The 20,490-nt window shown below is 47.4% G+C and overlaps 1 protein-coding gene and 1 long non-coding RNA gene across 10 annotated transcripts in view; one reads left to right on the forward strand and one right to left on the reverse strand.

Moving 5' to 3' along the window:
- Window positions 1-16,494, reverse strand: part of LOC140196145 (phospholipase D1-like) — a 225,430-nt gene extending 208,936 nt beyond the window's left edge. For both annotated transcript variants that reach the window (XM_072254882.1, XM_072254881.1), the window contains exon 1: window positions 16,179-16,494. The gene's annotated coding sequence lies outside the window, so the exon portion shown is untranslated. The remainder of the gene's footprint in view (window positions 1-16,178) is intronic.
- Window positions 16,459-20,490, forward strand: part of LOC140196146 (uncharacterized) — a 54,973-nt gene continuing 50,941 nt past the window's right edge. For 7 of the 8 annotated variants that reach the window (XR_011885628.1, XR_011885627.1, XR_011885630.1 and 4 more), the window contains exons 1-2: window positions 16,459-16,784; window positions 17,070-17,191. This is a non-coding gene — a long non-coding RNA (uncharacterized lncRNA). The remainder of the gene's footprint in view (window positions 16,785-17,069; window positions 17,192-20,490) is intronic. The other variant, XR_011885633.1, reaches the window with a different exon arrangement.

Here is a 20,490-nt window from a genome sequence, read left to right on the forward strand (position 1 = left end):
GTCCTTTAGCCTGGTGGGACGTGTTTTCAGGATTTTATATCTTCTGCCTGATGGGACGGGGGGGAACAGAGAATGTTTGGGAGGAGGGTGGGATCTTTGATTTTGCTGACTGTTTTACCGAGGCAGTGAGAAGTGTAGGCAGAGTCCCTGGAGGGGAGACTGGTTTACGTGATGTCCATAACTCTCTGCAGTTCCTTGCAATTGTGGGCCGAGCAGTTGGCGTATCAAGCCGCGGTGCATCCGGATAAAATGCCTTGTACGGTGCATCAACAAAAATAAATCAAAATTAGTATTTTTTTAAAAACTGTGACACTCCATTCTGCACTCTGTTATTGTGGGGAGACATGCTAGTGTATGTAGCCATCAGCATGAAGCTATTGCAGTTCGGGGTATCAGAGTACAGGGTTCAGTTCTGGCATCCTCTGTAAGAAAGGTTGCACACACTTTCTGTGTGCATGTGGGTTTCCTCCAGGTGCTCAGGTAGGTCCAAAGGCGCACAGGTCAGTAGGTTAATTGGTCATTGTAAACTGTCCCGTGATTAGGCGAGGGTTACATTGGTGAGTTGCTGGGTGGTAAGGGCTCAGTGGGGCAGTGGCTCCACACTGTATCACTAAATAAAAAATAAAATGGAATTGTTTTACCACAAACTACCTCAATATGCTGTTGTAATGATCGGACCTGATCTGCGTGGACAGAATACAGGACCTGTTTTTCATTGTACCTTGGTACATGTGACAATCACAAACCAATTTTCCAACCTGGAGATGCTCTGCAGGCTGGGCATATTCCAAGCAGGAAGAGACAGGGTTAATGCTTTAGGACGTCAGCTTTCTGACCCCAGAACAAGAAACCAAAGGGCCAAAGGTTCATTCAGTATCAGAGAAGATATTCAGTATACAACCTGAAATTTGTACTCTTCACAGACATCCACGAAACAAGAAAACGTACAGAGTGAATGATAGAAACATCAAAGACCCCTCTCCCTCCCCCACTTCGCACAAGCATCGACTGACCCACTCTCCCCTCACCCGCACCAGCAGTAGCACCGAAACCCCAACCCTCTCTCCACCATGCAGGCAACAGCAGAAGCCCCTCCCTCCCAAAGAGTCATTGATCCAGGTTTACCAGGATTCTGCCTGGATTGGAGGGCATGGAGAGGTGGGACAAACATTGGTTGTTTCCTCTGGAGCAGAGGGGACTGAGGGGTCAGATAGAGTAGTCAGGCAGCATCTTTCACCAAGGGTTGAAATGTCCAGTGGGCATGAATATAAGGTGAAAAGGGATCATTTCAAAGGGGATGTGAGGGGCAAATTTTTTTTAAACCAGAGAGTGGTGGGCGGCTTGAGTGTGCTGCCTGGGGTTGTGATAGAGGCAGAAACATTAGAGACCTTTCAGGACATTCAGATAGTTACATGGAAGTGAGGAAAATGGAAGGATATGGATGTTGTGTAGGCCGAAGAGATTTGTTCAGTTGACCATTTGATTACTAATTTAATGGGTTCGGCCCTGTTCCTGTGTTGTATTGTTCCATTTCCAAGAGAAAGCACTGTGTAATATCCGGACAAACCTAACATCGAGATCCCATAACTCCATTGCTCCGTAAAAGAGACAGGAACAGGTAGCAGCAAACCGGAGAGCAGGAACGGCTGTGCAGATTGATGAGGGTAATTCAGTAAGCAGATCCAAATTCCAGACCACTCCAGTGCTGGTTCCCATTCCTACCTCCTGTAAACACTTACTTATCAATGTGGGTTTCTGTTGAAATCGAACCTCAGATATCCTAAACAGCGCGTAACTAAAATGGCTAAGATATCCAATAAATAAAATTGGGCCAGAGTTTAAGAAGAACTTGCTCACCAACCCCAATAAACCAGCATTTTTATAACATGCATAGCTAATTGAGTCAGGCAAATATCGATATTAAAAGCACTTGTTACAGCCCAAGGATATTGCTAAGCACAACAGTTATTTTAATATATTTCTACAGGACTTCACCATTGGTCCTGAGTATTCACTAGTGAGATCTCTTAATCTGCATTCACCACACAAATACAACACCCCGGTGTTATACAGCGACAGAGCAGTCCCCACCGGTACCGTACCCCGGTGTCATACGCTGACAGAGCCGTCCCCACCGGTACCGTACCCCAGTGTTATACAGTGACAGACCCGTCCCCACCGGTACCGTACCCCACTGTCATACGCTGACAGAGCCGTCTCCACCGGTAACGTACCCCGGTGTTATACAGTGACAGACCCGTCCCCACTGGTAACGTACCCCGGCGTTATACAGTGACAGACCCGTCCCCACCGGTACCGTACCCCGGTGTTATACAGTGACAGACCCGTCCCCACCGGTACCGTACCCCGGTGACATATGCTGACAGAGCCGTCTCCACCGGTACCGTACCCCGGCATTATACAGTGACAGACCCGTCCCCACCGGTACCGTACCCTGCTGTCATACGCTGACAGAGCCGTCTCCACCGGTAACGTACCCCGGTATTATACAGTGACAGACCCATCCCCACCGGTACTGTACCCCTGTGTTATACAGTGACAGACCCGTCCCCCCCGGTACCGTACCCCGATGTTATACAGTGACAGACCCGTCCCCACCAGTACCGTACCCCGGTGTTACACAGCGACAGACCCGTCCCCACCGGTACCGTACCTGGGCGCGCGGCCACTCGGTGGTGATGTCTGTTATCTGTCAAGTAGGGGACCATGCACAATTCTGATTTGATGCAGACAGACGTGAGAGTACGGAGGAACATCTGGAAAACTTCTGAAATGCCCACTTCGCTGCCGCTGCTACTGTGTGGTAACCAGAATCTCCGGAGCAGAAGGCCCCGAATCCTCGGCTTTGCATATTTCAGCGACCGGGGCGAGGTCGAAGGCGCTCGGCAGAGGATGGCGCTCGGGAGGCTGTATCGGAGAGGCTGGTCGGAAGCTCGGACTTTTCGGACGGATGGACTCAGTGTCGGCTGTGGTCGGCCGCTTCCAAGGCATCGGCAAGTTGACGGTGCCTGGAGGTTTATGGCAGGGAGTTTCTCCCTTTTGCCGCCTGCTATCGGGGAATCAGGAGTCAATCGACTCGGGGACTTTTGAGACTTTATTTACTGTGCCCATGGTTTGTTCTTCATCAAATTATAGTATTGCTTTGCATTGTTGTAACTATATGTTATAATTATGTGGTTCTGTCAGTGTTAGTCTTTGGTTTGTCCTGTTTTCTGTGATATCACTCCGGAGAAACATTGTATTATTTCTTAATGCATGTATGCATTTCTAAATGACAATAAAAGAGGACTGAGTGTCTTCATAATCTAATTTTCCTCCTCTCTATGCTCTTCTTGACCCAGGCATCTTAACCCAGGAGGAGAGACACTGCTGGGACATCCTTTCCTACTGACGATCTGAAGTACCCACCCTCTAACCCCCAGTGCACATTCCTGACTCTCTGCCGCCATCATGATCGGTGTTTTGGGGAAATGTGGAGGGCAATGGGACAGGTCAAGATCAAGTTCAAGTTTACTCAACTGTACACGTGTACACCACCAAACGAAACAATATTCCTCCAGACCAAGGCACACAACACAGTACGTACACTGTAACCCTCACATGCAACACATAAAGTAATATTACCACAAGCGAATTAGCAAATAATAAAGATTGACATTTAACATAAGGTGAATTTAGGATGCAAGTTAAGAAGTAAAGAGTGTAACAATACTGGCGCTTCGTATGTAATGAGACCTGGGTGATGGATGGGAATGCAGGGCTAGAAGAATGGGCTGAATGGCCTGCTTCAGTGCAGTAGTGACTTGAGAGGATAATAATTATTTTGCAAGCCAGGTCACTACAATGATCTGCTGGCTGTAATCTGCTTATTACTGTACTAGTAACCTGGGGTCAATTCCTGCCACTGTTTAACAGGAGTGTGCACATCCTCCTACATTCCAAATACAGACAGGTTAGGATTAGTGAATTGTGTGCATGCTATGTTGGTGCCAGAAGCATGACTCCTGTGAGCTACCCTCAGCGTAACATTATCCCAGCGCCAACCACCCAGGTTCAACTCCCATGGGTGCCTGGAATGAGCTGGTACTCTCTCCCCGTGACCGTGTGCATCAAGCAGTATCAGTGGAGGTAAGGGAATCAACATTCCTGACGCAGGGTCGCAACCCAAGATATCAACAATTCCTTCCCCACCGCCACAAGGATGCTGCTCAACCCACTGAGTTCCAGCATCTGTAGTCTCATGTGTCTCCACAGTCTGGTTGGTGTCTTTTGGAAGTAGTTGTTTCACTGACTGCAAACAGTTGTCAGACACCAGAGGTTATGAAACACTTGGTTCTCGCTTTCTATTCTGCTCTCCAATGCTCCCACCTCCTCCTCCCCCTCCCCTCCCCCTTCCTCCATCTCCTCCTCCTACCCATCTTCCTTCTTTTCCTCTTCTACCCTCCTCCCAGGGTGTATGGGGTGTCAGGGAGGGGTAGCACCTCTGATGGGGGAATATGTCACATCCTTTTCAAGGCCATTAGTCCACCTTTGGCCCCCACCTGGCACTCAGCTCTCACCTGTGGCTCCCCGTAGCTGTTTGCATGCGACAGCGGCCACACCCCGGGCAATGGCTTCGACAAGCCGGCTAAACCAGGTGAGGGTAGCCGACGGGTCTCAAACCCTCGGTGAGATAGGGAGTTGTCTATCCCAGCATGTGAAGACAGACTCTGGCGGATTGAGCGGACGAGACCAATGGAAGGTCCAACGGTCAAGAAGACGATCTCTGCAAGCGTCGTGGAACGTGTAGAGCAGGACAAGACACAGAAGACGTCCTGGTCATCCACTGCACCTAGTCCCATCTCCAGCCGTCTAGACTCTGTCTTGCCACTGGATCCAGATGGGAATTGGGAAGAGAGAGTGAGGCTGACGCTGCGCAACTCTCCCTCACTTAAATCCAAATCATGCGCTAGTCTCGACACCATCATTCTGGTGTCGAGGTCCTCGTCGACGTCAGCGGTGGACGAACAACCCTCCTCCCTCCCCTCCCCTCCCCTCCCTCTCGAAATTCCCCTCCCCCAGCTACGTCCCCTCCCTCTCCCCTTTCCCTCACCTTCCTCCCCCTCCTTCCTTGCCTCCTCCTTCCCTTCCTCTTCTTCTTCCCCCTCCTCTTCTTCTTCTTCCCCCTCCTCCTCTTCCTCTCCTCCTCCTTTGCCCCACTCCAGTTTTTCATCATTTCTCAGGCTGTCAAAGCAGAACATAGACACTCTTTAACTCCCTACCATCCGGCGGGAGGTGTTGTAACATGAGGACAATGCCTGTCGGGATGGGAAACAGCTTCTCTCCCCAGACTATGAGACTACTGAACTCCCTGCCACCACACAGGTTTCATAACGTATGGACTGCCAGTAATGTACGGTGCTTTCTTTTTAACTGGTGTCGTAAATGCAGCTTATTATTTGTTAATTGATTTGTGGTAATATTACTTTGTGTGTGGTGTGTGAGTTATATGTACTGTATTGTGCACCTTGGTCCAGAGGAACGTGGTTTTGTTTCATGGTGTACATGTGTACAGATGAGTCACAATAAACTGAACTTGATTAATTTGGACAAATTTTGCACTTCAGGGACCTGCTACCCGTGACACACTCCTACAATGCAGCACGTTCAATTTGGAGTGAAGCTATCATCCTGTCACAAACTTCTGGGTTAGACACAGAGTGAAACTCCCTCTACCCTCTCCCTGATGACCGTCCCATCACACACTCCCGGGTTACACTGTTAATTTTTGACTGTGTTGTAAATGCACCTTACACTGTCAATCTTCTGGAATATATGTTATTATTTGTTCGTCTATTTGTGGTAATGAAACTTCATACATTGTGTGTGAGTTCTTTCAGTGGTCACTCTATTAAGTACACCTTCACACCTGCTCATTAATGCAAATATCTAACCAGCCAATCATGTGGCAGCAACTCAATGCATAAAAGCATGCAGACATGGTCAAGAGGGTCAGCTGTTGTTCGGACCAAACAGCAGAATGGGGAAGAAATGCGATCGTAGTGACTTTGACTATGGAATGATTTTTGGTGCCAGACAGGGTGGTTTGAGTATCTCAGCAACTACTGATCTCCTGAGGATGTTCATGCTCAACAGTCTCAAGAATTTGCAGAGCACGGTGTGAAAAATAAAAAACATCCAGTGAGCATCAGTTCTGTGGGAGAAAATGCCTATTTAATATGAGAGATCAGAAGAGAATGGGCAGACTGGTTCAAGCTGACAGGATGGTGACAATAACTCAAATAACCTCACGTTACAACAGTGGTGTGCAGAAGAGCGTCTCTGACACACAACACATTGGATGGACTACAGCAGCAGAAGACCATGAACATACACTCAGTGAACACAATTAGGGACAGGAGCTATCTAAATGTATGTATGGTGTCCTTGGTCCGGAGGAAAGTTGTTCCATTTGGCAGTATATATGAGTGCAGTTGAATGCCCATAAACTTAAACTTGAACTAGACACCACCTGCTAAGATACAAAACTGCAGAGCCAACATCACAAATACAACCTTGAAAACTCAGTTTATGTAGAGAAGTTAATATAGTGAAATTTCAAATTCAAACTCCGGTTTATTGTCACCTGCACAAATCAATGTATGTACAGGTACAATGAAGAACTCACTTGCAGCAACATCACAGGCACGGAGCATCAGCAAGCAAGGCTCACAAGAAAGACACAGATTAAACATAGATTATCATCACCTATCTACAGGAAAGGTCAATAAAATGAAACAGCCCAGAGAAGATCTACAAGGATGTTGCTGGGATTTGAGGACCTGAATTACAGGGAAAGATCGAACAGGTTTGGACTTTATTCCCTGGAGCATAGGAGGATGAGGGGAGATTTGATAGAGGAGCACAAAATGATGAAGGGCATAGATAGAGTAAAGCAGGCTTTTTCCCCTGAAGTTGAGTGAGACTAGAACTAGAGGACATGGGTGAAGGGTGAAAGGTGAAATGTATAAGGGGAACTGTTATGTTTTGGAACTCAATGAACTAACTGAAAGAAAAACATTGGGGGACCTGGGATAAACATGTACTCTTCATTCATACTTTAGTGAGGTGCGTACCTATGATGTGGTGGCGTAATGACGTTTGCCATTCACATACTTCTACATATAGCCTGTAATGAATGTTGTAAAAATCAAAGAATGCTGAACTAAACAATACATTTACTATATTACTCAGATATTACATAAATATTAAACACACAACAGGAACCTTAGAATGAACTTCTTCAATCAGGGAGTGCCGAGAGTGTAGAATGAGCTGCCAGTGGAAGTGGAGCATGCAGGTTCAATTTCAACATTTAAAAGAAGTTTGGATAAGTAAATGGATGAGAGGGGTATGGAGGGCTAGGTCCGGGTGCAGGTCAATAGAAGTCAGCAGATTAATGGCTCAGCATGGACAAGATGGGCCGAAGAGCCTGTTTCTGCATTGTAATGCGTGATTTCCCTACACTGTATTTCATCGGCCACTCATTTCTACATTCTCCTAATCTGTCCAGGTGCTTCTGTAGACTTCCTGCTTCATCAACACACATCATTTCTGGTTCCTGATCCAACACCTGCCAGAAGCTTACATCACACAGTCACCGCAGGTCAGCAGAGAAACGTCCCTCTGGTGTTTCCTGCCCATTCTGTGGCAAATACAACCAATATTTAAATCCTCTTGAGATAGGAAAACAGTACACCTGGAGGTCAGGGATTGACGGTGAAAGGTGAAATGTTTTAAGGGGAACATGAACGAGAACCTATTCACTCTGAAGGAACACACACAAAATGCTGGTGGAACGCAGCAGGCCAGGCAGCATCCATAGGAAGAAGCACAGTTGACGTTTTTGGGCCGAGACCCTTCGTCAGGGCGCTCTGAAGGTGTTGAGAGTGTGGAACGAGCTACCACAGAATAGCAGGCCAGGGTCTGGGGGCAGATTAATGGTTTGGCATGGGCTAGATGGGCTGAAGTGCTTTTCCTGTGCTGTTCCATTCTATGGTTCTATAAAGTCTGTGATTCTATATACCATTCTATATGTCCATTGTAGTACAAGTCATCAAACTGGCCGTCATGTTGCTAAACATGGTAACACAGCAGTTACTGCGACACTATTACAGCTCAGTGGGTTTCAGAGGTCAGAGCTCAACTCCAGCGCCAATCTGTAAGGAATCTTTGTACGTCCTCCCTGTGGAACACATGGGTTCTGCCCAGGTGCTCCAGTGTCCTCCCACAGGCAGAGATGTACCAGGTAGGTTAATTGGCCATTGTAAACTGCCCCGTGATTAGGTCAGAATCAAAATCAAAATCAGGTTTAATATCAGCAGCAGTACAATGCAATACATGATAATAGAGAGAAAAAAACTGTGAATTAAAGTGTGTGTGTATATATATAGCTAAAATATTAAATAGCTAGATTAAATAAGTAGTGCAAAGAATAAGTAAACAAAAGTAGTGTGGTAGTGTTGATGGGTTGAATCGGATGGCAGAGGGGACGAAGCTGTTCCTGAATCATTCAGTGTGTGTCTTCAAGGCCCCTGTACCTCCTCCCTGATGGTAGCAATGAGAAGCGGACATGTGGTTGGGGTCTTCAGTGGTGGACGCGGCCTTTCCCAGGCATCGCTCCTTGAAGATGGCTTGGAAGCTGCAGAGGCTAGTGCTCACGATGGAGCTGACTAATTGTACAGCTTACTTAATCGAGACTTGTCGGGTGTTGCTGGGCAGCGTGGCTCTGAGGGCCAGCAGAACCTATTCCTTGCTGTATCTCTAAATAAATAAAGTATGCTGAGCAGGGTTTTGCCGGGTGATACGAGAACCGAGTGGTTGAAGGGAAGTAGCTATTGCTGAAAATGGTACTCGACATAAGCTTTAGAAACTTCGGTAACAATTCAGACTTTGTTAGGTAATCTGCAGCCCAGGCCAAAAGTTTGAAGTTCAAGCTTATTGTCACCTGACTGTACATAGACACAACCAAACTAAGCGACGTTCCTCTGGACCAAGGTGCCACCACAGAACACAAGTCACACATAGCACATAAAACAAAATGTTACCACCAATGAGTTAATAACAGAGAGCGGAGGGTGCCCAGAACGTGCTGCCTGCGGTGGTGGTAGAGTCCGACACATTACAGACTTTTAAGAGACGCTCAGGTAGGTACAACAATGGAAGGATATGTGTAGTCAGAAGAGATTAGTTTAGTTGGCCAGTTCATTACTAATTTATTTGACTTGGCACAACATTGTGAACCAAACGGCCTGTTCACGGCAATACTTTATTCTGCATTATAATTGCTTTACTTTGTTCTACCTCAGTGCACTGTGTAATGATCTGATCTGCATGAACAGTGTACAAGGGAAGCTTTTCACTGTGTCTCAGTACACGTGACAATCATAAACCAATTTGCCAAACTGTTTAACACCAGAGACCAAAGGGCGGAACCCACGTGTAATCAGAGGAACGCAGAGATCTACAAGGGGTGGGGAAAACTGGACATGGTTACTGAGAAATGCATGTATTGGAATAGAGGAGATGAAATCTTTATAATGAAGGTTTTGCTTAACGTGACCCCAGCTGGAGCATCAGATACTGCCCAAGAAGTCAGGAAACACACTTTTTCCCCCAACCATTTCAATATTCCTATTTGAACAAAATAAGCATTTTAAGGTGACACACTTTGGAAAGGAAGGGGGACAAAACCAGACTAAGAAGGTGGGGAGGGGAAGGAGGACATGCTTCCTTTCCAGTCCTGATGAAGGGTCTCAGCCCAAAATGTCGACAATTTATTCCCCTACATAGATGCTGCTTGACCTGCTGAATTCCCCCAGCACTAGGTGTGTGCTGCTGCAGATTTCCAGCATCTGCAGAATCTATTGTATTTAAACATTTTTAAGTGTCTTTTCCCTCCTTTGGAAATGGGGCAAACATCCTGGGAATGGAAGGGTTAATGCATGAGGAGCATTTGATGGCTCTGGACTTGTACTCACTGGAATTCAGTAAAATGAGGGGGATCTCATTGAAATCTATCGAATATTGAAAGGCCTAGATAGAGTGAATGTGGACAGGTTAGTGGGGAGGTCAAAGACCGGAGGGCACACCCTCAGAATAAAGGGATGTCCATTTAGAACAGAGATGGGGAGACCAAGTCATTGAGTATATTTAAAGTGAAGTTCAATAGGTTCATTAATAGACAGGGTGAGAAGACAGGAGAAGGAGGTTGAGGAGGATAATAAATCAGCCTTGATGGAATGGTGAAGCAGATTGGATGGGCCAAATGGCCTAATTCTGCTCTTATATCCAATAGTCTTACGGCCATCTAGCAGGCTAATAAATCTGCTGTCTGAAAACGCTAGTGACACTGAAAGGGTTAACTAAGTGGACAATTGCATCATGGCTCTATTGACCACTTTGATCCGTTCCCAGAGGGAGAAGCAAGTTCTCCACCTCAGGATCTGGCCTTGACGTGGTTGTGCAGAGTATTTTGAAATCCAGACTACTGACCTCCTCACGAATTTGTGGCACGTCATGTTAACGAAGCTATGTGGCTCAGGGACGCTGCAAATATTTACATTTACCCACCCCGCGCTCCATCCCCGGTTACGTTCCTCCCTCTCTGAGATCCCCACCCCAGTGCAAAGCAGGCGGGATGGGGAGGTCACTTATTCCTCGGAAGATGCAAGTACACTCTTGAAGTTCAAGTTTATTGTCATTCAACTGTACGTACACAGTCAGGGACCAAGGTGCAATACATAGTGCATAGATCACATACAACACAAAAAATTATATTAACACAACATTAACGGTAAAAAAGTATTCTGCAGACATACAAGTTGACGTATACAACACAGTTAAAGATATAGAAGTGTGGAGGAACAGAGGGAACTCGGGGTTCACATCCATAGGTCCCTCAAATTTGCTGCACAACTTGGTAGGGTGAGTTAGAAGGTGTTTTGGTGTGTTGTCCTTCATTAGTCATTGGATTGAGCTCAGAGCCGCAAAGTAATGCTGCGGCCTCGTTAGACCACACTTGGAATGTTGTGTTCAGTTTTATTTATTTATTCATTTACAGGATATGGGCAATGCCAGCTAAACCAGCGTTTATCGCCCATCCCTAGTTGCCCTTGGGAAGGTGGTTAGGAGCTGCCTTCTTGAACCGCTACAGTCCCTGAGGTGTAGTTACACCCACAGTGCTGTTAGGGAGGGGATTCCATGATTTTGACCCAGCGACAATGAAGGAACAGCGATATGTTTCCAAGTCAGGATGGTCAGTGACTTGGAGGGGGATTTCCAAGTGGTGGTGTTTCCAGGTATCTGCTGTTCTCGTCCTTCTAGATGGTGGTGGTCGTGGGTCTGGAAGGTGCTGCCTTAGGTAATTTGGAGTGTTGTTGCAGTGCATCTGGTCACCTCATTGTACGAAAGATGTGTTAGCATAAGAGAGGGAGCAGAGGAGATTTGGAGATTTATCGAGATGCTGCCTGGATTAGAGAGCATGTCTATGAGGAAAGGTTGAGTGAGCTAGGGCTTTTCTCTTTGGAGTGAGGGAGGTTGAGCAGTGACTTGATAGAGGTGTACAAGATAAGAGGGGTGTATGGGGTGTCTAGGAAGGGGTAGCACCTCTGGTGGGGGGGACCTGCCGTGCCCTTTTTAGGACAGCTCGTCCACCTTTGGTCCCCACCTGGCACTCAGCTCTCACCTGTGGCTCCAAGTAGCTGTAACACGTGCAGCGGCCACACCCCCGGTAAACCGTCTCGGCAGACGGGCCAAGCCAGGTGAGGGTAGCCGACGGGTCTTTGACCCTCGGTGAGGTAGGGGATCTGCCTGTCCCAGTGTGTGAAGTCTGGCCATGGCGGATTGAGCAGAGGAGGCTAACTAATGGTCCAACGGTCAAGAAGGCAGGCCAGCAGACGTTGTGGAGCGCTAAGAGCACAACAAGGCACTTAGACGTCCTGGTCATCCACTGCAGCAGGAGAGGTCTCCGCCCGTATCAGTTGTCCGTGCCACTGGATCAAGGTCCCTTCTGCCGAGAGGGTGGGATTGCCCCTGTGCAACGGCTGTTCCGCTTAAAACTTCATCACGCCCAGGTTTGTGACTTCTTCGAATCCAAAAGACTACCATGTACAAGATAAGAGGCATAAAGAGAGTAGAGAGCCAGACACTTTTTTTTTTGGTGATTAGAAGGAATTATGGGGGCGGGAGAAATGTCAAAGGTGTGATAGGATGGTGTAGAGGGTGCTTCACTGTGTCTGACCAAGAAAGTGCATGAGGGGAGAGTGTAGATGAAGTTTCACTCTGTGTTTGATCCCGGGAGTGTGTGATGGGACAGTGTAGAGGGAGCTTCACTCTGTGTCTGATCTTGGGAGTGTGTGCTGGGATGGAGTGGTGGGAGCCTCATTCTGTGTCTGAACCCGGGAGGGTGTGATGGACGGTGTAGAGCAAGCTTCACTCTTATCTTGTACATAGTAGTCTTTTGGAGTGTATGATGGGACGGTGTAGAGGGTGCTTCACTCTGTGTCTGACTCCGGGAGTATGTGATGAAACAATGTAGAGGGAGCTTCACTCTATGTTTGACCAAGGGAGTGTGTGATGGGACAGTGTAGAGGGAGCTTCACTCTGTGTCTGACACCGGGAGCATGTGATGGGATGGTGTAATAAGGTGCATTTATGACACAAGTTAAAAAGTAAACAGTATAACACTCCCGGTGCTTCATATGTGATGAGACCTGGGTGGTGGCAGGGAGTTCAGTAGGCTGGGGGGAGAAGCTGTTTCCCATCCTAACAGTGTTTGTCCTAATGCTACTATACCTCCTGCCTGATGGCAGGAGTTCAAAAGGGATTGTGGACCAGATGGGAGGGATCACTGACAATACTAAGGGCCCTGTGTGCGTGGTGCTTCAGGGAAATACCTTGGATGGGTGGAAGAGAGACCCCAGTGATCATCTCAGCCGTCCTCACAGTCCATTGTAGGGATTTGCGGTCAGATGCCTTGCAAAAGTGATATAGCTGGTCAGGCCTGGCAGTGTGGGAAAGACCACAGGAACTCACAGTTGGAGGCCACACTGCACCTGAATCCTGTCTCCATCCATAAAACACCCAATGATAGAGCCTGTGAGGCGTTCTGGAAGAGTCCTGTGAGTCCTGATGGAAGTCTCAGCCTGAAACAATGACTGTTTATTCATCTCCATAGATGCTGCCTGACATGCTGAGTTCCTCCATCACTTTGTCATAGTCATAGTCATGGTCATATCATACTTCATTGATCCTGGGGGAAATTGGTTTTCGTTACAGTTGCACCATAAATAATTAAATAGTAATAAAACCATAAATAGTTAAATAGTAATATGTAAATTATGCCAGGAAATAAGTCCAGGACCAGCCTATTGGCTCAGGGTGTCTGACCCTCCAAGGGAGGAGTTGTAAAGTTTGAAGTCCACGGGCAGGAATGACTTCTTATGATGCTCTGTGTTGCATCTCGGTGTGTGTATTGCTCTGGACTAGGGAGCTGCCCAGAATCAGCAAGCTTCCTTCCATTAAACAAATTCCCCATCTAGATGGGTCAGCAGGGAACAGTGGGCCGAAGTGCCTGTTTCCATGTTGGTATCACCGTGGGTCTTTCCGACTGTGAATGGCCAACCACTCATTGGGCCATAAGACACAGGAGTAAAATTAGGCCACTCCATCATGGCTGATTTGTTCCGCTCAACCACATTCTCCTGTCTTCTTCCTGCAACCTTTGATGGTAAGACTATAAGACATAGGAGCATTGCCACTCCTGGGTTCAGGATCTCCAGGGACCCACCACTGTGTAAATAAACTTGCCCTACACATCTCCTTTGAAGTTTTACCTTCTCACCTTAAATACAGGTTCTCTACTGGTATTTCTTCCCTGGGGAATAAAATTCATTTACTTAGAGGTACAGCATGACCTTCTGGCCAACTGAGCCATGATACTCAGCAACCCATCTATTTAAAATTAGCTTAATTATGGGCGTTCATTGTCTTTCCATGACCGTGATTGTTCTTGGTAAATTGTTCTACAGAAGTGGTTTGCCATTGCCTTCTTTCGAGCAGTGTCTTTACAAGGTGGGTGACCCCAGCCATTATCAATACTCTTCAGAGATTGTCTGCCTGGTGTCAGTGGTCACATAACCAGGATTTGTGATATGCACCGGCTGCTCATACAACCATCCGCCACCAGCTCCTATGTCTTCACATGACCCTGACCGCAGGGGCTAACCAGGTACTACACCTTGTCCAAGGGTGACCTGCAGGCTAGCAGAGGGAAGGTGCACCTTACACCTCCTTTGCTAGAGATGCATCTCCACCCATGGCATATAACGAATGACCAAATCCCGTAATAATTTATAATGACCAATTTATCTGCTAACCTTAATCTTTTGAGTGTGGGAAACGCAAATGCTCACGGGGAGAACTCCTTACAGGCTGTGCCACGATTGCACTCTGAACTCTGTAATGCTCTGAGCTGTAATAGCGCTGTGCTAACCACTATGCTACCGCGGTGGCCATTACATATTTCTGAACACAAGAGATACTGCAGATGCTGAAAATACAAACCAACACACACAGAATGCTGGAAAAACTCAACAGGTCAGGCAGCATCGACGGAGGGGAATAAACGGTCAACATTTCAGGCTGAGACACCCACCTCTCAATTTTATAAAGCTAAAGTTCGAGTTCATTATCATTCAACTGCATGATTATACAGCTAAACAAAACAATGTTCAAAAGTTCAAAGTAAATTTATTATCAAAGTACTCGCAGCCCTGAGATCTTGTGGAAAATCTTAGTAAATACAAAACTTAATACAAGACTGCACCCAGCAGGGCTGGCAACCAATGAGCAAATTGTCCAAGACAAAAGATAAAAAAGAAATAACAATAATAATACACAAGCAATACATATCAAAAACGTGAGATGAAGAGTCCTTGAAAGTAAGTCCATAGGTTGTGGGGACAGTTCAGAGATGGGGTGAGTGAAGTCATCACCTCTGGTTCAAGGGCTTGATGGTTGAGGGGTAATAACTGTTCCTGAACCTTGTGGTGTGGATCCTGATGATTGAGGGGTAATAACTGTTCCTGAACCTGGTGGTGTGGGACCTGATGGTTGAGGGGTAATAACTGTTCCTGAACCTGGTGATGTGGGACCTGATGGTTGAGGGGTAATAACTGTTCCTGAACCTGGTGGTGTGGATCCTGATGATTGAGGGGTAATAACTGTTCCTGAACCTGGTGGTGTGGGACCTAATGGTTGAGGGGTAATATCTTTTCCTGAACCTGGTGGTGTGGGACCTGATGGTTGAGGGGTAATAACTGTTCCTGAACCTGGTGGTGTGGATCCTGATGATTGAGGGGTAATAACTGTTCCTGAACCTGGTGATGTGGGACCTGATGGTTGAGGGGTAATAACTGTTCCTGAACCTGGTGGTGTGGGACCTGATGGTTGAGGGGTAATGACTGTTCCTGAACCTGGTGGTGTGGATCCTGATGATTGAGGGGTAATAACTGTTCCTGAACCTGGTGATGTGGGACCTGATGGTTGAGGGGTAATAACTTTTCCTGAACCTGGTGGTGTGGGACCTGATGGTTGAGGGGTAATGACTGTTCCTGAACCTGGTGATGCGGGACCCGAGGCTCGGGGACCAAGATCAGCTCTCCCTTCTGTCTCCGCCACTCCAGAAAAGCAACAACAAATTTTGCCAACCTCTCCCAAGCGTTCATACCCTCTACTCCGGGCAACATCCCGTAAGCCTCTTACTGCGCCCTCGTCAAAGGCTCCACGCACCTCCTTATTTAAAAAAAATCTGCTTTTTTTTTCCTATATTTTTCCTCAGTGTGAATAACGCCACGATTTTCTCCCCCCAACGTTCTTACTCCACATAACAGTGAATTTGTCTGTCAGTGTGTGGGTACTTTGGGGACCAGGAGAGGGGATTGATTGGACGGGACACGTCGCGGACAGCCGCCGATCGATCGCGAGGCAAGCGTGCTCGGCGATGCAGCCTCTCCGAGGACCGCTGTTGTTATTCTGGGTCCAGTTACACACAGTGCAGAGAATAATGAGTGCCCGGTCGTGAAGGAGGGGAGGGACAAAAAGGGAAAGATACTAACCTGGGGAGTTGAGGGAGTCCTTCGCTGCATGCTGAACGCACCGGTTTCAAGACAGACTGTACTTAAATTAGCAAGAAGGGTCCTCTCACTATTTAGTCCTCCGCAATGAAACGGCTTGAGGTAGTTCCCCAGCCCATCCAATGTGCTCCTGCGGGAGTAAGCCTCACTGTCACCGCCCCCAGGGTGACATCCCGAGGAGGGAGGCGATCTCCGTGGTCCCTCCTATCACAGACCTAGCACCAATCGTTTCAACCCCTTCCCGCCTTGTCTGCCACAGCCCAGCTCGGGGACGTTCGCTCTTCCGTTTCGGACCAGTTTTTCCAAGTGTGACTTAAAACAACTCCACCCGCAGGAACCTAACTGGGGGGGGGATGCAGGCGGGGAGCGGGTGCAAGCAGCCCTTTTTTAACCACTAAATTCACCCCGGTGACCGTAAGAAAGACTTTTATTGTGAACTTCAGAAAGTTCTGAGGCAGCTGCGCGAAATTGGCCAACTACTGTACAGTATTGTGCGGGAAAGGGGTAGGGTAACACTGCCCTCCTTTGGAGAGAAGAGCCTTGCGCTCTCCAGGAAGCGAGCGGAGGAAGCGCCGTCTCTCTCAGATGGTGAGTGTGCTCACAGGATGGGCCAGACTTCCAGAAGAAATTGCAGGGGGGTAATTTCAAAAGAGATGTGAGGGGTAAGTTTTTACACTGAGTGTAGAAGTGACAAGACTTCTACAACAGTGTTGATGAGCAGATGGATCTTGGAGTCCAAGTTCATAACTCCCTGCAGGTGGCTGCACAGGATGATACAGTGGTTATTAGTCAGGAAGTAATGTTGCAGCTTTATAGAACTCGAGTTAGGCCGCATCTGGAGTGTTACATACAGTTTTGGTTGTCCCATTACAGAAAGGATGTCGAATCTTTGGAGAGGGTGTGGAAGAGTTTCACCAGAATACTGCCTGGCCTAGAGGGCGTACGCTATAGCGAGAGGTTGGACAACACTTGGGCTGTTTTCCCTGCAGTGGCAGGTGAGAGGAGGTCTAATAGAGGTTTATCAGATTGTGCAATGTGATATTGAGGCTTTATGAGGCGCTGGTGAGGCCTCACCTTGAGTATTGTGAACAGCTTTGGGCCCCTCATCTTAGAAAAGACGTGCTGGCATTGGAGAGGGTCCAGAGGAGGTTCACAAGGATGATTCCAGGAATAAAAGGGTTATCATACGAGGAACGTTTGATGGCTCTGGGTCTGTACTTGCTGGAATTCAGAAGGATGAGGAGGGCATCTCATTGAAACCTTTTGTTGAATGTTGAAAGGCCTAGACAGAGTAGATGTGGAAAGGATGTTTCCCATGGTGGGAGAGTCTAGGACAAGAGGGCACAGCCTCAGGATAAAGGGGTGCCCTTTCAAAACAGATGGGAGAATTTTTTTTTAGCCAAAGGGTGGTGAATTTGTGGTTCTTGATTGGACATGGCATTAAAGGTTACGGGGAGAAGGCCGGGAACTGGGGTTGAGGAGGAGAAAGAAGAGGATCAGCCATGATCGAATGGCAGAGCAGACTTGATGGGCTAATTCTGCTCCCATGTCTTATGATCTTATGGTGTTGATAGAGTAGACAGACCGTATCCCTTTCCCAGGGGTAAAATGTCTAATACCAGAGGGCATGTATTTAAGGTGAGAGGGGGTTAAATTAAAAGGAAATGAGGGGAGGGGCAATTTTTTTTTTACACAGAGAGTGGAGGGTGCCTGGAATGTGCTGCCTGGGGTGGTGGTAGAGGCAGATACATTAGAGACTTTTAAGAGACGTTTAGATAGGATCATGAATGTGAGGAAAATGGAAGGATATGGACATTGTGTGGGCAGGGGGGATTAGTTTAGTTGGCCATTTGATTACTAATTTTAGTTGGTTTGGCACAACATTGTGGACCAAAGGGCCTATTCCTGTGCTGTACTGTTCTTTGTTCTAAGTCTGTTTCTCAGACAGATGCAGGGATGGGCACGTTCAAACTGTGTCTCAAGAAGGCAGCCATCTATCATCCGGGCATAAGCGCATGAGGTTCTGCAGAGGCTGAGCAACACACGCGCACACAAAATGCTGGAGGAATTTAGCAGGTCAGGCAACATCTATGGAGGGCTGAAGCCCTTCATCAAGATTGGAAAGGAAGGGGCAAGAAGCCAAAGTAATAAGGTGGGGGGAGAGGAAGGAGTACAAGCTGGCAGCTGGCAGGTGAGACCAGGTGAGGGGGCGGTGGGGGAATGAAATAAGAAGCTGAAAGGTGATAGGTGGAAAATGTAAAGGGCTGAAGATGAGAGGAAAGGGGACCAGGGAGAAAGGGAAGGAAAAAGGGGCACCAGAAGGAGTGATGGGCAGCTGAAGGGGTGAGAGGGGACAATAGACAATAGGTGCAGGAGTAGGCCATTCGGCCCTTTGAGCCAGCACCACCATTCACTGTGGTCATGGCTGATCATCCACTATCAGTATCCAGTTCCTGCCTTATCCCCATAACCTTTGATTCCACTATCTTTAAGAGCTCTATCCATCTCTTTTTTGAAAGCATCCAGAGACTTGGCCTCCACAGCCTTCTGGGGCAGAGCATTCCATATATCCACCACTCCCTGGGTGAAAAAGTTTTTCCTCAACTCCGTTCTAAATGGCCTACCCCTGATTCTTAAACTGTGGCCTCTGGTTCTGGACTCACCCATCAGCGGGAACATGCTTCCTGCCTGCAGCGTGTCCAATCCCTTAATAATCTTATAGGTTTCAATAAGATCCCCTCTCAGCCTTCTAAATTCCGGAGTATACAAGCCCAGTCGCTCCAATCTTTCGTTATATGACAGTCCCACCATCCCGGGAATTAACCTTGTGAACCCACGCTGCACTCCCTCAATAGCAAGAATGTCCTTCCTCAAATTTGGAGACCAAAACTGCACACAGTACTTCAGGTGTAGTCTCACCCTAGGGAACCAGAATGGAGAATGGATAAAGAGAGAAGGAGGCGAGAAGACAGTGATTACTGAAAGTTAGAATAATCAATGTCCATGCCATCAGGTTGGAAGCTACCTTCTTCTGCTCTGTTCTCATTGCTACCATCAGGGAGAGGTACAGGAGCTTAAAGACCCATGCTCAGTGTTTTAGGATCAAGCATCTTCCCCCCCCCCCCCCCCACAGCCATCAGATTTCTGAATGGGCCATCAACACTTCCTCACTATACCTTTTTCCATGCACTGTTTATTTATTTGTCACTTGTAGTCATTTTATGCCTTTGCTCTGTACAGCTCCACAAAACAACAAACTTCACATCAGTGATAATAAAGCCAATTCTGTCCTCAACTTTTCCCCGCAGACCTTGTTAAATAAAGTCACAGCCACGAGCACCCTCCAAGCCTCAGGCACCACCCCATGGCTGTCTGTGATACAAAAACTAGAGGTCATGGGTTAAGGGTGAAAGCTGGAATACTTAGGGGGAGCCTCATCACTCAGAGGGTGGTGAGGGTGTAGAACGAGCTGCCAGCGGAAGTGGGAGATGCGAGTTTCATTACAATGTTTCTGTTTGGACAGGTACGACGATGGGAGGGGTAGGGAGGGTTATGGTCCAGGTGCAGGCCGATGGAACTAGGCAGGGTTGTAGCTGGGGCGTGGGTGGGAAGTGCTGTAATTCTAGATCTATGACTCCTTGACTAGATCTCTTCACTAGATGCCCCATAATGTCCTAGATTAGGTCCTGGGGACTTATCAATTTTTCTGTGTTATAAGCTCCCCCAAGAGCTTTTTTCCTATACTGTGGACCTTTTTAAAGACATTGCTACCAAGTTCCAAATCCTTCTCCATGGAAACACGGATGAGAATTATTTGTTAGGAACTTCAACCATCTCCTGTGGCTCCTCACATGGACAAATAAATTGATATTTAGCACACTGAAGAGCTAAGCACAGGCTCTTTGGCCCACAATGTTGTGCCAATACTTTCTTAGAAGTTTACGTAGATTAGGTAGATATCGAAAACTCTGACAAACGTCTATAGATGCACAGTGGAGAGTATCCTGACTGGTTGTATCATGGCCTGGTATAGGAGGCAACAGGTCCCAATGGAGTACCTGGTAAGGCACTGAAAACCTGTGGTAACCAATCTCAGGAGTGTTCAAAGACATTTTCAATCTCATTGCTACAGTCGGAAGTTTCCACCTGCTTCAAAAGGACAACAATTTGTCCTTTTACATCTGCCGGACGATGCTGAGGATGTTCTACGAGTCTGTGGTGGCCAGTGCTATCATGTTTGCTGTTGTGTGCTGGGGCAGCAGGCTGAGGGTAGCAGACACCAACAGAATCAGCA

Source organism: Mobula birostris, chromosome 4 (assembly GCF_030028105.1).
Source record: "Mobula birostris isolate sMobBir1 chromosome 4, sMobBir1.hap1, whole genome shotgun sequence".
NCBI classification, from domain to species: Eukaryota; Metazoa; Chordata; class Chondrichthyes; order Myliobatiformes; family Myliobatidae; genus Mobula; species Mobula birostris.